This window comes from Lithobates pipiens, unplaced genomic scaffold (assembly GCF_037356315.1).
Source record: "Lithobates pipiens isolate NorthernLeopardFrog02 unplaced genomic scaffold, aLitPip1_a1.2 Scaffold_10, whole genome shotgun sequence".
In the NCBI taxonomy this organism is placed as follows: Eukaryota; Metazoa; Chordata; class Amphibia; order Anura; family Ranidae; genus Lithobates; species Lithobates pipiens.
The window spans coordinates 222,638,374-222,652,055 of record NW_027507686.1 but is presented as its reverse complement, the minus strand read 5'-3'; the positions used below and the strand labels follow the sequence as shown (position 1 = coordinate 222,652,055).

Below are 13,682 nucleotides of genomic sequence, written 5' to 3'. Positions count from 1 at the left end.
TTAGGTCGCACGGTGCCACATGCTCCAATCTGCTGATCAAACAAGTGACTAAACAGTGGCACGCTTGTGTAATAATTGTCCACGTACAAGTGGTACCCCTTTCCGAATAAGGGTGACACCATGTCCCACACTATCTTGCCAGCGCTTCCTATGTAGTCAGGGCAGTTCTCCGGCTCTACGTGACTATCTTTACCCTCATAAACCATGAAACTACGTGTATAGCCTGTGGCCCTGTCACAGAGCTTATACATCTTGACCCCGTATCTGGAACGCTTGTTGGGGACGTATTGTTTGAATGACAAGCGACCAGAAAACTTAATCAGGGACTCCTCAACGCAGACAACTTGATCGGGAGTAAACAAGTCTGCAAAACGTTGGTTGAAGTGGTTTATGAGGGGCCGAATTTTGTAGAGCCGATCGTATTCAGGGTCTCCACGAGGACGACAGAGTTCATTGTCGCTGAAGTGCATGAACCGCAAAATCTGCTCGTATCGTGCCCTGGACATGGAAGCAGAGAACACGCGCATATGGTGAATTGGGTCAGTGGACCAATATGACCGCAACTCACTCTTTTTGGTTATGCCCATGTTGAGGGAGAGGCCCAGAAAGATTTTAAATTCGGAAACCGTAACTGGTTTCCATTGTCTGGCAAGGGCGGACTGGGGAATAGTGGCGATGTGTTGACCAGTGTACAAATTGGTTTGGTCCACAATAGATCTATAGAGATCTTCGGTGAAAAACAGTGAGTAAAAGTCAAGTGTCGTAAAATCAACTGTTTCCACGTTAATGCCAGGTTGGCCAGTGAATGGGGGAAGTACGGGTTCTGCAGAAGTGGTGGGCACCCAAATAGGATTGGCGAATTCTGCAGGAAGGGCATTATGGGTACGACGGGCCTGTCTTTGTCTTCTTCTTGGTGGCAGCGGGACACTACTTGTGCTTGCCACCTCGCCAGCTTGAACTGCACTTATGGGACTCGCCACGTCACCACGTGTTACTGCAGTGCTGGATGTAGGTCCAGGGTGTACTAGGCCGCTGGTGCTTGTCAGTTCACCAGAAGGATGAGCGGCTCTAGTACGTCTCTGCTCCATACGAGTGACCTGCAGTTCCTGCACCTGAACAACAGAATACATTCGGGATTGGGCACACCTGTCCTTAACAGAGGCCTCATCTCCGTCGTCAGAGCTATCTGTCATGGAGCCGCTGTCCTCTACAGGATCGTATTCTGAGCCTGAATCTGACAGATGAGTGACGTCCTCTTCACTATCTGTCATGCTCAGAAACGTGTAGGCCTCTTCACTAGTGTACCTTCGCTTTGCCATTTTGGGCTCTAAATTTAGGGGTACACTAGTGAGACTCACAGGTAAAAAAGCACCTAGCCTGTCAGCGACTGTTTCAAAACGCTACAAAAAAAAAACTGTTAGCGATCGCAGGGATCAAGCCTGACTCTGAACGCTGCAGTTATGTGTGTTGTGTTTTGTAAGTGACAGTGATCGATCGATCGATACTGCACTTGGGTGGGCTGGGCTTGGCGGAGGGGCTAAACGCAGGTGCTAGCAGGTATCTGGGCTGATCCCGCTAACAATGCGTTTTGGGAAACCTAAAATGCTGGCAACGCTAATATAGATCTGATCAGATACTATATTACTAAGGGAGGTGTATGCTTTGCGCGTGGGTGTTAGCGGTACTGGCACTAACCTGACGCTGGGGCGACGCAGACCTTATCTGACCCTCAAACTTATATCACCCGCCGGGTGATCAGGGGGTTAAACCTTTATTAGGTAATAAATGGCGGGTGCCCTGAAACAAAAAAAAAATAACTAACCAACCAGCGTCACCTGTAACAGTTATATGGTGATCACTGGTGAAAGGGTTAACTTGGGGGCAATCAGGGGGCTATGCGGTAGTATATGGGGGTCCCTGACGCTATAAAAAGCTGCGGCGAACCCAAATACTTACCTGCCTAACTAGCGTCACCTGGGACACTAATACAGCGATCAGAAAAACGATCGCTTATTAGTGACACTGGCGACGGGGGGTGATCACGGGGTTAAACCTTTATTGGGGGGGTTAGGGGGGCACCCTAGAGCTAAAGGGGGCTAACCCTAACTGCCCTAACAGTTATTACAGTCACAAATGACACCAATGCAAAAAAAAATAAAAAATGCAATTGGTGTCACTGTGACTGGGGGGGGGGGCAGGGGTGATTGGGTGGTGATCGGGGGGGGGGGTGAAAAGTGTGCCTGGCGTGTTCTACTGTAAGTGTAGTGTTGGGTGCAACTCACCGATCCTCTCTCCTCTCTCCTCCGTGCCAGAACGAAAAAGACCGACACGAGGAGAGATTACTTCACTTCCTCTGCCTGTGTTTACATTACAGGAGAGGAAGTGATGTCACCGAGCATTTCTATTCGTCGGGAGCGATCGCGAGGGGGTGGCCATGAATGAATGGCCGCCCCCTCATCCCGGATCGCTCCCGAACGAATACCGACCGCCGCAGGCACCGGGCGGGGGCCCGATCGGGCCCCCCACCCGCGGGAAGGCAGGGACGTACATGTACGCCCATATGCCTGCCCGTGCCATTCTGTCGACGTACATCGTCGTGCGGCGGTCGGGAAGTGGTTAATTGCACTGCGCCCGGCGCCAGTGCACATAGGGAGGGTAATTTAAAAAAACTAAATTCTTAAAGGGACATGTTTAAAAAAAATCTTTTTTTTTTGTATTTTTTTTTTTTACTACATGGGAGGGGGGTGGGCAGCTCCTGGGCGCCCCCTATGGACGGACCTCCACTGGGCTTTGGACTGTGAGCTAAAGGAGAGGTTTGGGAATTAATGGAGAATGACAGAGGGAGGCACAAACATACAGAGACAATTCCATGACAAATAGCTTACAAGGACGTTAACTAAAATGTCTATCTTTATATTAGATTTTTTTCTTTAAAACAAGACCAAAAACATACATACTATTTTATCATATCACTATCCTATCTCTATTTACAAAATATATATATAATTTTTTTTTTTTTTTTTTTTTTCAAACAGAGGTGAGGGGAAAGGGAGGGGTTTGGGAGTTAACAGAGGATGTGACAAGGAATTGGAAACGCACATAAGAAACAATTTCATGACAAATAATTTACAAGTACATTGACTTAATAATATCCATCTTATCTATAAAAATCTATACAAGAACAAAAATCATACATACTGTCTTAAAATATCACTATCTTATCTATGTTTACTAAAAAAAATGTTTTTTTTTTTTTTTTTTTCAAACAGAGGTGAGGGGAAAGGGAGAGGTCCGGTAGTTTAACCACTTCATGTCCAAAGTATGTGATATGATGTCATAGACTTTGAGGGGGATATCTGAATGATGTATTGTATTTTTTCGGCCAGCAACACTGCGCACCGTAAGAACAATCCCAACAGCTCAGCCGCTTGACCGTTCTTACAGGCGGCGGGAGGGGATGTCTTCCCCCCCCCCCCCCCACTCTCCGGTGCTCTTCGTGGGCTTGCCTGTACAATTGGCGACCCAGAGAAAGAATCGTCACCAAGGGAAGTTTACTGTAGAGATTTATGACGTTATGTCACGTCCGGGCTGGCGGATGTAAACAAAGCCGAGAGCGTTCATTTTATTTTTTTATTTTTAACGATCTCAGCCTTTCCAGCCTGGAGGAGAGATGTGGGGTCCATAAAGAGGACCTGTCACACACTACTCATATAGTAAACTCTGTTTTAAAAGTATATATTCAATTTAAGTATGTGTTCTTAACCCAAAAAAGTAGCTATGGGCTTTTGGACTGTGGGCTTTCTCCCCAATTAGCCGCCCAATCACACTTCTTTTGTGTACTTTGGTAAAGAAGTGACACTAAACTCCGGTCCCTTCATTTATTTTATCATCCAACTTCCTGAAAAGGGCAATGGGCTTTAGACTTTATGCTCTGGGCTTTGGGCTATAAGATTTGGCCTATAATCTTTGGGCTCTGGGCTTTGTAGTGTTCATAGAGCAGTGTACATGACTGCAACTAACGTGCACTGCTCATTCGAAACAGACGTGAGGGGAAAAAGAAGGGGTGTAGGAGGACCATTAACTAATGGATGTGTATGAATTTTTAATGAAAAATAAGGATATTGTTTAGTGGAAAAAAAAATCCGGCCTCCTCCACCCCTTATACCCAACAATCCCTCTCCATCTTTGTAAGATTAAAAAAAAAAAGTGTTTTGCTGTTTATATGTTGAGTTTGTAACTACATTTTGTAGTCTGGTCTGGAATCCTCAACTTCATCAGAATGAAGGGACTCCTTTTCGGTAGTAATTGTCTGGAGCGCCAACCTGGAAAGCTTGACGCTGCATCAGGATGAGGCGACCCCTTTTCGGTAGTAATTGTCTGGAGCGCCAACCTGGAAAGCGTGACGCTGCATCAGGATGAGGCGACCCCTTTTCGGTAGTAATTGTCTGGAGCGCCAACCTGGAAAGCGTGACGCTGCATCAGGATGAGGCGACCCCTTTTCGGTAGTAATTGTCTGAAGCGCCAACCTGGAAAGCTTGACGCTGCATCAGAAACTCCTTGGGCACTGATGAGATGGCACTGATGAGCACTGATGGGCTGCACTGATGAGGTGGCTTTGAGGTTGGAACTGATGGGCACTGACAGGAAGCACTGATGGGCACCAATAGGCAGCACTGATGTGCCACTGATGGGAACTGATAGGTGGCACTTATAGGCAACACTGAGGTGGCACTGATGGGCACTGATAGGCAGCACTAACATGTGGCACTGACAGGTGACACTGATGGGCAGCACTGAAAGGTGGCACTGGGCAGCACTGAGGTGGAACTGGTTGGCACTGGCAGGTGGCAATGGTTGGCACTGGCAGGTGGCAATGGTTGGCACTGGCAGGTGGCACTAATTGGCATGTGTCACTGGTTGCTATTGGCAGATGGCACTGGATGGCAATGGTGGGTTTCACAGCAGATAGTGTAACTGAATGCTCTCTGCAGCACTGCGGTGTGTGAAACTGTATGGAGAAATAGGAGCTGACAAATTCAGAGTGATGTCGGAGGTGGGCGGGACACGGGGTGGGCGGGACACGGGGTGGGCGGGACCCGGCAGCTATCCAGCCAATGATTGGGCTGTTTAAGAAAGGGGCAGGTGTTGGATAGCTGGGTCTCGCCCATCCCGGGTCCCGCCCACCCCGACATTCAACCTCAATTTTGACAGCTCCTCTCTCTCTCCATACAATTTCACACCGTGGCGCTGCTCTGCCAACAGAGTGTGAAGAAGGGAGGAGGAAGCTCTCGCCATGTCAGCGGCTGTTGCGTTGCTCCCTTCCTGCTCCATCCCCACTCCTGCCGCTAATCACTTTACCTGCAAGGCACCTCCACTTTCCCGGTCAAGACCCCACAGCCCGCCCTGTAGCAGGGGCACCTGTCACTGACAAAAGCCCAGGCCCCGGGGCACAATTTCTAGTCGCAATGGTGACCTGGCGCCTGGGATTTGTTGAGCCCTGCTCTATAGGGATCATTACCACATTACCACCCATACGCATACTCATCGTCCTCATCGTCCTCTTCAAAATTCTGAAAGTGAAGCATCAGGTGTTGCATGTTAAAGTACAACGCATACTCATTTTCATCAAGCTCAATCTCAAACCTGTCGTTGAGCCCCTCATCGATGACAATGTTAAAAAAGCGGATTCCGTGGTCCTGCTGGTCCTGCTGGGGGATGTGAATAAGAGCACGGCACAGTGGACAGGTTGCGCTTTGCTCGATCCAATGTTCGATGCAGCCCATGTGGAACTCGTGACCACAGGTCAGAATGGCCGTGTCTTCTCCAGGTTCATACCCTAGAAGACAAATTGTACATCTCACCTGCTCCTCGCCACGCAGCTCCATGGCCGGCGGCGGTGCTGGAAGATGTTCAGCCACCCTGTCGCGGTCTCTCGGCGAACGGCTCCTGTTCCTGGGTGGGTCTGCCTCCTGTCTCCGCTGATGTGGGGCTCTGGATCGCGTCCTGTGGGCGATCGGTGACTCGTCGCTGTCCTGGCGTGAGCGCCTTCGCCGGGATCTGGGACGTGAAGGCCGAGGCATCTTGTTGAAAGTCTGTATACCTGCAAAAAACTACAAAATTAATGATAATATTCTAATAAGGGTTAGTAATAGCGATAAATATCAATAAAAATGATAAAAATTGTGGTTATTTGCCATCAGTCGCTGAAAATCGCAGTGAAATACGGGAGCTCATAGGTTTGCTAATCTGACAGAACTTCGCTGCTTTTAAAATTCAACATCTAAGCAGTCAGACGTTCTAAGTCCTGTATTTCACTATAGAAACTAACTTTACTGTTATAAATACGTCTAAAATGCAAAACTCTGTTGGGTGTAACAACATCTACCCCCCATCAACCCCCTTCTGTGTTCACTCATCTACCCCTCATAACTCCCCCTTCTGTGTTCATTTAACTACCCCTCATAACTCCCCCTCTGTGTTCACTCATCTACCCCCATCACCCCCCTTCTGTGTTCACTCATCTACCCCCATCACCCCCCTTCTGTGTTCACTCATCTACCCCCATCACCCCCCTTCTGTGTTCACTCATCTACCCCTCATAACTCGCCCCTCCGTGTTCACTCATCTACCCCTCATAACTCGCCCCTCCGTGTTCACTCATCTACCCCTCATAACTCGCCCCTCCGTGTTCACTCATCTACCCCTCATAACTCGCCCCTCCGTGTTCACTCATCTACCCCTCATAACTCCCCCCTCCGTGTTCACTCATCTACCCCAGATCACCCAACCATGTTCACTTATCTACCCCTCCATCACCCCCCCTCCTTGTTCGCTCATCTGCCCCCCATCACCCCCCTCCCCCCCGTGTTCACTCATCTACCCCTCCATCACCCCCCCTCCATGTTCACTCATCTGCTCCCCATGTTCATTCATGTATCACCCCCCTCCCCCAATTACCTCCCTCCGTGCTCACTAACCCCCCATTCACTCATCTGCCCCCACCTGTTTACTCATCACCCCCCCTTCCCCAATCAACACCCCTGTATTCACTCATCTGCCCCCCATCACCCACCTCAGTGCTCACTATCCCCCCCGTGTTTAGCACCACCTGAATCAGATGACCAATTCCCAATAAGTACTTCCTGTATTACTTTTGCTGATATTTGAATTGTTGGTGTGAAATTTTATGCGTTCAGCTGGACATTTCTATCCCCTCCATGTCATCCTCCTGGAAGAAGTCTGTTTTTTTATCAGCAAAACAAGCTGTCATGCAGATGTAGCAGTTAGAGGGTTGAGCCAAACCATGTGCCACTGATAGGTGATTGCAGTGATCAGCTCTTTTATATTATTTAAATCTGTTCTAACTGCTTGTGAGTCTAAAGTGTGACCTGGAGATTGGCTCCAATTTGGTAGTATATGTAAATCTGCTAGTACATCTAATACCCCCTCCCCCCAGACCAACAATGCTTCTGTCCTAAGATGTGCCCCCTGTGCTCCTTCATCCAGAGTGGGGGCAATCTAGTACAGGAGGTGTGTTACTGGCCAGATTACCAAGGGGAAAAGCCTTCGGTCCCTTTCACACGGGCGGACCTCTCAGGTCCTCCTGTCAGTTTTTAAGGGGCGACCTGAACAGAGGCTCCATACAGGTCTATGGAGGGTCGGATGTCAGCGGTGACATGTCCACCGACATCCGACCCGCTAAAGTCAGACGGATGGAAACCCTATTTTCCATCTGTCTGGCGGATCAGATGAAGACAAACTCTACAGTCTATCTTCATCCCATCCCCCATAGGGGAGAGCGGAGCTCTGATAGGTCCGTCCTGCACAGTGTACAGAGATGGAGCTGTCATCCACCTGCTGAGCGGGGATCAACGGAGCGATCCCTACTGAGCAACACAGAGTCCGTACACGGACACGTCTATGTGAAGGAGTCCTTAAAAAAGAAAACGAATACAGCCACCACATCTACTGATCGTTAAGCTGCAATAGATGACATCCAATCAGGTGGCTGGCTGAACGTGTCGCCATACGTCTGTTTTTAGCGGTTCGGATGGCAGGTGGGTGTCAGGGGGCACATCTCTGCTGACATCCGTCTCCCCATAGGAGTCAATGGGGGGCCCGCTCAGATGCACCTGAAAAATGCACAGATCAGAGCGCGCCGATCGTGTGGGAGGGGCCAAAACGTTTGTGTGCATCCCGAGTTCCTTTATTTACTCTTCAGGTACATTTCATGTTATATTCCAATGGAGAAGACGATTGAAGTGGGAAATAACGGTGACATATGTAAGGAGATGTCAGGAACACTTAGGGCTGCTTCACTCTGCAAAAACGCCTTCCGCATGTGTTTTGCATGAATGTGTTTAATGCGTTTTTGGTGCGTTCCGGTGTGTGTTTGATGCACTTCCAGATGCTTTTTTCTCTTTTTTTCAGTTTCACTGTACTGGGGTCTGGTGCATTTTTGATGGAACTGGAAAGCCCCGGGGCACTGCACTGGGGGGACCTATGTCATTGGAAATCATATAACCTACTTTCCAATGCGTTTGGGGGAAAAATGCACTGGACTGAATGTGGTGTGAATTATGTTTTTTTTTTTTTTTATATATATATTTCGGACATTAACCACTTCAGGTCCGGAAGATTTACCCCCCTCCCCCCTTAATGACCGAGCCATTTCTTGCGATATGGCACTGCGTTATTTTAACTAACAATTGCACGGTCATGCGACTCTGTACCCAAATAAAATGTCCTCCCCCCCCCCCCCCCCCCCACAAATACAGCTTTCTTTTGGTGGTATTTGATCACCTCTGCTTTTTGTTTTTTTGCTCTAGAAACAATATAGATAGAAAAAAAGACAATTTTGGAACAAATATTTTTTGCTTTGTGCTATAAGGGCCGATTCACACTGGTTCGCTGTGTGAGATCGCATGTGATTTTCACCGCACTGCAGTGCAATTCACATGCAATGTCCGTGGGATGCGATTTCAGCCATACAGATAGTCGCATTCGGACCAAACTCGCACAGGAAACTATTTTTGGTCTGCTGGTCTGCACAAGAATTGAATCGCAGGGGTGTTCACACCTATGCGATCCGATTCATGGCCGAACTGACAGTTCGCAGTGCGGTATGCGAGCTGAAATGGGGGCGTCATTAACATTATATTGACACTCAGAGTGGTTCGCATATGGCAATGTGAAGTGCTGTGCGAGTCGGGTGCGATGCGGGAACTCGCAGGGTTTCCGCATCGCACTGGTGTGAACCCAGCCTTAAACACATCCGATAAAAAATGTAAAAAAAAAAAAATCACATTTCATTATCAGTTGAGGCCAATATGAATTCTGCTACATATTTTTGGTACAAAATCCCAATAAGCGAATATTGATTGGTTTGCACAAAAGTTATTGTGTTTACAGACTATGGGATATATTTATGGAATTTTTTTTATTTTTTATTTTTTTTACTAGTAATGGTGGTGATCAGGGACTCATAGCGGGACTGGGAGATTGCAGCTTTAAAACTGGACACCTTACATCACATTTTTGTGAACCAGTGACACCAATACAGTGATCAGTGCTAAAAATATGCACTGTCACTGTACTAATGACACTGGCAGGGAAGGGTTTACCAACTTGGGCGATCAAAGGGTTAAATGTGTGACCAACGTGTGGTACTGTGTGTGCTCTGTGCTGTTTTCTACTTCCTGCTTTGCAGGGAAAAACAAACCGCACATTGCTGCTGTCAGAAGAGATTACATGGGGCTCTCTCTCAGTACATATTGTTAGCACTGATCGCTGTATTAGTGTCACTGGTTCCCACAAAGTGTCAAAAGTGTCACTAATGCCGCGTACACACGAGTGGAATGTCGACAGAAAAAGTCAGATGGAATCTTTTCATCGGATATTCCCATCGTGTGTGGGCCTCATCTGACTTATTTTTTTTCAAAAATTCTGACGGACCTAGAAATAGAAAATAGTTTTAAATATTTTGGGCGGAACCAATTCCTATGGGGAAAACCCTCGTCTGTATGCTGTTCCACAAACGACGCATGCTCTGAAGCAAGTACGAGATGGCAGCTATTGGCTACTGGCTATTGAACTTCCCTTTTCTAGTCCCGTCGTACGTGTTGCACATCACCGCGTTCTAGGCGGTCGGACTTTGGTGTGATTGTGTGTAGGCAAGACACGTGATTTTCCGTCAGAAAAACCTTCAAAGTTTATTCCGACGGGAAAACCAGTCGTGTGTAAGTGGCATTAGTGTACGATTTGTCCACCGCAATATCGCAGTCCCGCTATGAGTCACTGATTGCTGCCATTACTAGTAAAAAATAAAAATATGTTCCCGTATTTCATTTTAAAAATCTGGTCGCCTTATTTTAGGGTGAAATATGTAACTTGTTTCCAGTGCTGTAGCTGCCCTACAAAGTCCACACCTCATCAGTGCCACCTATCAGTGCCCATCAGTACTGCATATTAGTGTCACTGTCACATGACATAAAAAAAAAGTATCAGCAATCGGTATCAGCAAGAATTTTATAAATAAAATGATCAGTACTTGTACTCCGTCTTAAAGTGGTATTGGGGCAACCCTAATTAAAAATGGAAGTATAGGTAAAACGTTTTATTTTTGGATAGAGCAAGAGAGGGTTATAACCCCTGCCAGATTTTTATTATTATTATTATTATTATTATTATTATTATTATTATGATTTGTTTTCACCATCTGTGTCCCATTTTGGAGATTTTCCCTCACTTCCTGTCTCATAGCCAAACAGGATGTGAGAGGAAGCATACAGTGCCAGACCGTCAGAGCCCATGCCATAAATGGTGGCTCCTATGCGCATGTGCGGGAGTGACGTCATAGCGCCCCTGGCCACTCATGTACCCGGAGGCCAAGAACCCGGGAGGCCGGATGAAGATGGAAGTCCTGTCAGCAGTGAAAGTGCGCCATTGCATGGCTTTGTTTTAAGGTAAGTCTCTATTAATGTGCTAGTATACGATACATACTAGCACATTATGACATTGCCTTACGGGGGAAGTTTTTTTTTGTTTTGTTTTACTGCAGTTTACTACCGCTTTAAGGGAATCACTTGGGGAACCCCAAGTGACCAGAACTGGTGTCCCCATTGGAAGATTTTCTCTCAATTACTTTTCTGGGGACACCCCAAAATGTGGGATTTTCTTTACTTTCAATGATAATGGTAATATATATACCTTATATACATATATATTTTGTTATAAAATGTTGAAAACTGGAAATTTTTCTCCTTCATTGATGTACAAATGATAAAACTGCTTTGAGGTGGCACTGAAGGGCATTGATAGGTGACACTGGTGGGCACTGAGAAGGGGTACTAATAGGTGGCACTGGTAGGTGACACTGATAGGCAGCACTGCAAGGTGGCACTGATTGGCATCACTAGTGAGCATTGATAGATGGCACTGATTTGTGATTCGTGCCACTGTGGGCACTGGCAGGCGGCACTGGTGGGCACAGATGAGATGGCTGTGCATCTTCCTCTTCGGGACTGATGTCCTTTGCACAGAAGCCAGTGATTGGCTATTTTTTCTCCTCGCGCTCCTCTCATTGACTCGGTGATCACAGTGCGCGGGGGGGGGGGGACGTCTATTGATGGCCTCCTGGCAATGTAGGTCCACAGTGTAGCCGTCATTCGGCTATAATGCGGATCTGAAGGGGTTAATATTACAAAGCACTTTAATTCTGTATTTTGCTTGGGGATCTATTCAGGTTAAATATCTGGGGCAGGCACTAAAGCCATATTATTTCTAGATTTTGTATATTCTTTATTACATCAGGAGATTCATTTTTGATTTTTTTTCAATGAAAACAAATGGACGTCCAGATGTATTTCTAGCCCCCCCCCCCCCCCTGCTTTTTTTTATTCGTTTTTTTTAAAGGACTAACGTTTATAGTGCAACTCTTGGTTCAAACACCCCCCCCCCCCCCCATTACCCCAGTAGTATTTTAAACTTTTATTAATCTTTATTTTCTTGCTCTCTTCATTTTTTTCCCCCCACTGCTTGTGTGTGAAAAATGACATTTTTTTCCCATTTATTTACAGTATATATCTCAATTTGCTGATATTGACTCCATTATAATATATTTGTTTAAAAAAATTAAAAAAAAACATTAAAACACAATTATGGTTTTGTTAATGTGTCTTTTTTTATTTATTTTCTATTCAGTCCAGCAGACATTGTGTGTGGTATTTGCAAGGCTGTTTAAATGGTCTTTTTCATGCATCCTCTGCAGCATTAAAAGGGTATACTGCAGGCCACATATTAACGAGGTGCATTGGCTCCATCAGATTCAGGGTGAAAGTGTGTTCCGCTAACTCCAAGCCAGGGTGTGGTATGAGCGGGGAAAAGTGGACCAGAGGTATGTGGCCTGAGCAGGCTAAGGTGTGTGCGAAGAGATCCAGTCAGGCGGGGCAAAGGAGAAGCTGCCCCGGGCCCAGTTATTTTTGTGGGGACCAAAGCAGCTGCCCCTTGAGCCCAGGGGTTGCTCATAGCTACAGGGGCCCATGCTGCCTCCCTATCATATCAGTGCAGCTGAGCGCTCTCCCCCCACACCGCTGCACAGGCATTACAGGTCTCGGGTCTGCTGTACTATCACAGGGAAAAGGCGCAGCTGCAGGTTGTCTGTGCGCTCGCAACCTCCTGCCCCCCCCCCCTCCTGTCAGCACCAGCCCTGTCTAATCACTGCTCGCTCCCTCTTCCCCCTCTCTCCAGCTAAGAAGAATGAGCTGCCAATCAGAAGAGACTTGAGGGGCATGAATGGGACATGTAGTCTCAAGGAATGGCCTATTCACCAAAGTCCATGGGGCCTGAACTCAACCCTGCTTTTTGTAAAGGGAGCAAGATTTGCCCAGGCAAAAATTCACCAGGATGGTGCAGTGTTATGGGAGAGTTGGTGAGCGGTACAGCAGTACAGTTCCCCCTGTGAGAGACTGAGCTGCTGAAAAACCACCAAGCGAATACTATGTGGGGGAGACTGGAAGAGTGAGAAGATGTGTTGCTGAGCCACTGCCAGGATATAGACCTTGCTGCAGTGCCTACTGGAGATGTCACAGGCAACCAAGCAGTGAGCTTTAATGATGTGCTGTTATCTCTAGCAACCATTAAGTGGTAATGATGCACAGTAACCAATAGCAGGGGGTCGTCCAACTACGGCCCTCCAGTTGGTCAGAAACTACAATTCCCATCATGCCTAGTCATGTCTGTGAATGTCAGAGTTTTACAATGCCTCATGGAATGCGTAGCTCCAACAGCTGGAGGGCCGTAGTTTGAGGATCCCTGACCTATAGCAAGCAATCAGTGAGCTGTAATGTGCAGTAACTTTTAGCAACAAAGCAGCCGTAATGTGTGCTGTTTCCTCTAGCAACCAGTTATTGAGTGGTAATGATGTGCTGTATTCTCTGGCAACCAATCTCAATTGCTGCCTGATCTGCTGTAGTAAGCTGATTTTGAGTCTAGCTGCTCTCCTAGCAGTTGGAGAGCATAATTGCATGGCACCAGCGGCTGTGTGTTCATAAAGGGCACAGGAGCGCCGCCAACCCTCCCCCCGTCTCCTGGCACCACTCTAATCCCCACCGTCGGCTCTAATAGGCGCCTAAAATCTCAGCTGTATGTTAACAAAACAAAGGGATTCATTTTGCTCACATTGA

General features: G+C 47.2%; 1 long non-coding RNA gene across 1 annotated transcript in view; it reads left to right on the top strand.

Annotated features, from left to right (window-relative positions):
* The window catches only part of LOC143940505 (uncharacterized), a 68,729-nt gene extending 56,854 nt beyond the window's left edge, over positions 1-11,875 (top strand). The window contains exon 4 of the long non-coding RNA XR_013263879.1: positions 10,762-11,875. This is a non-coding gene — a long non-coding RNA (uncharacterized LOC143940505). The remainder of the gene's footprint in view (positions 1-10,761) is intronic.
* Positions 11,876-13,682: the final 1,807 nt, after the last annotated feature.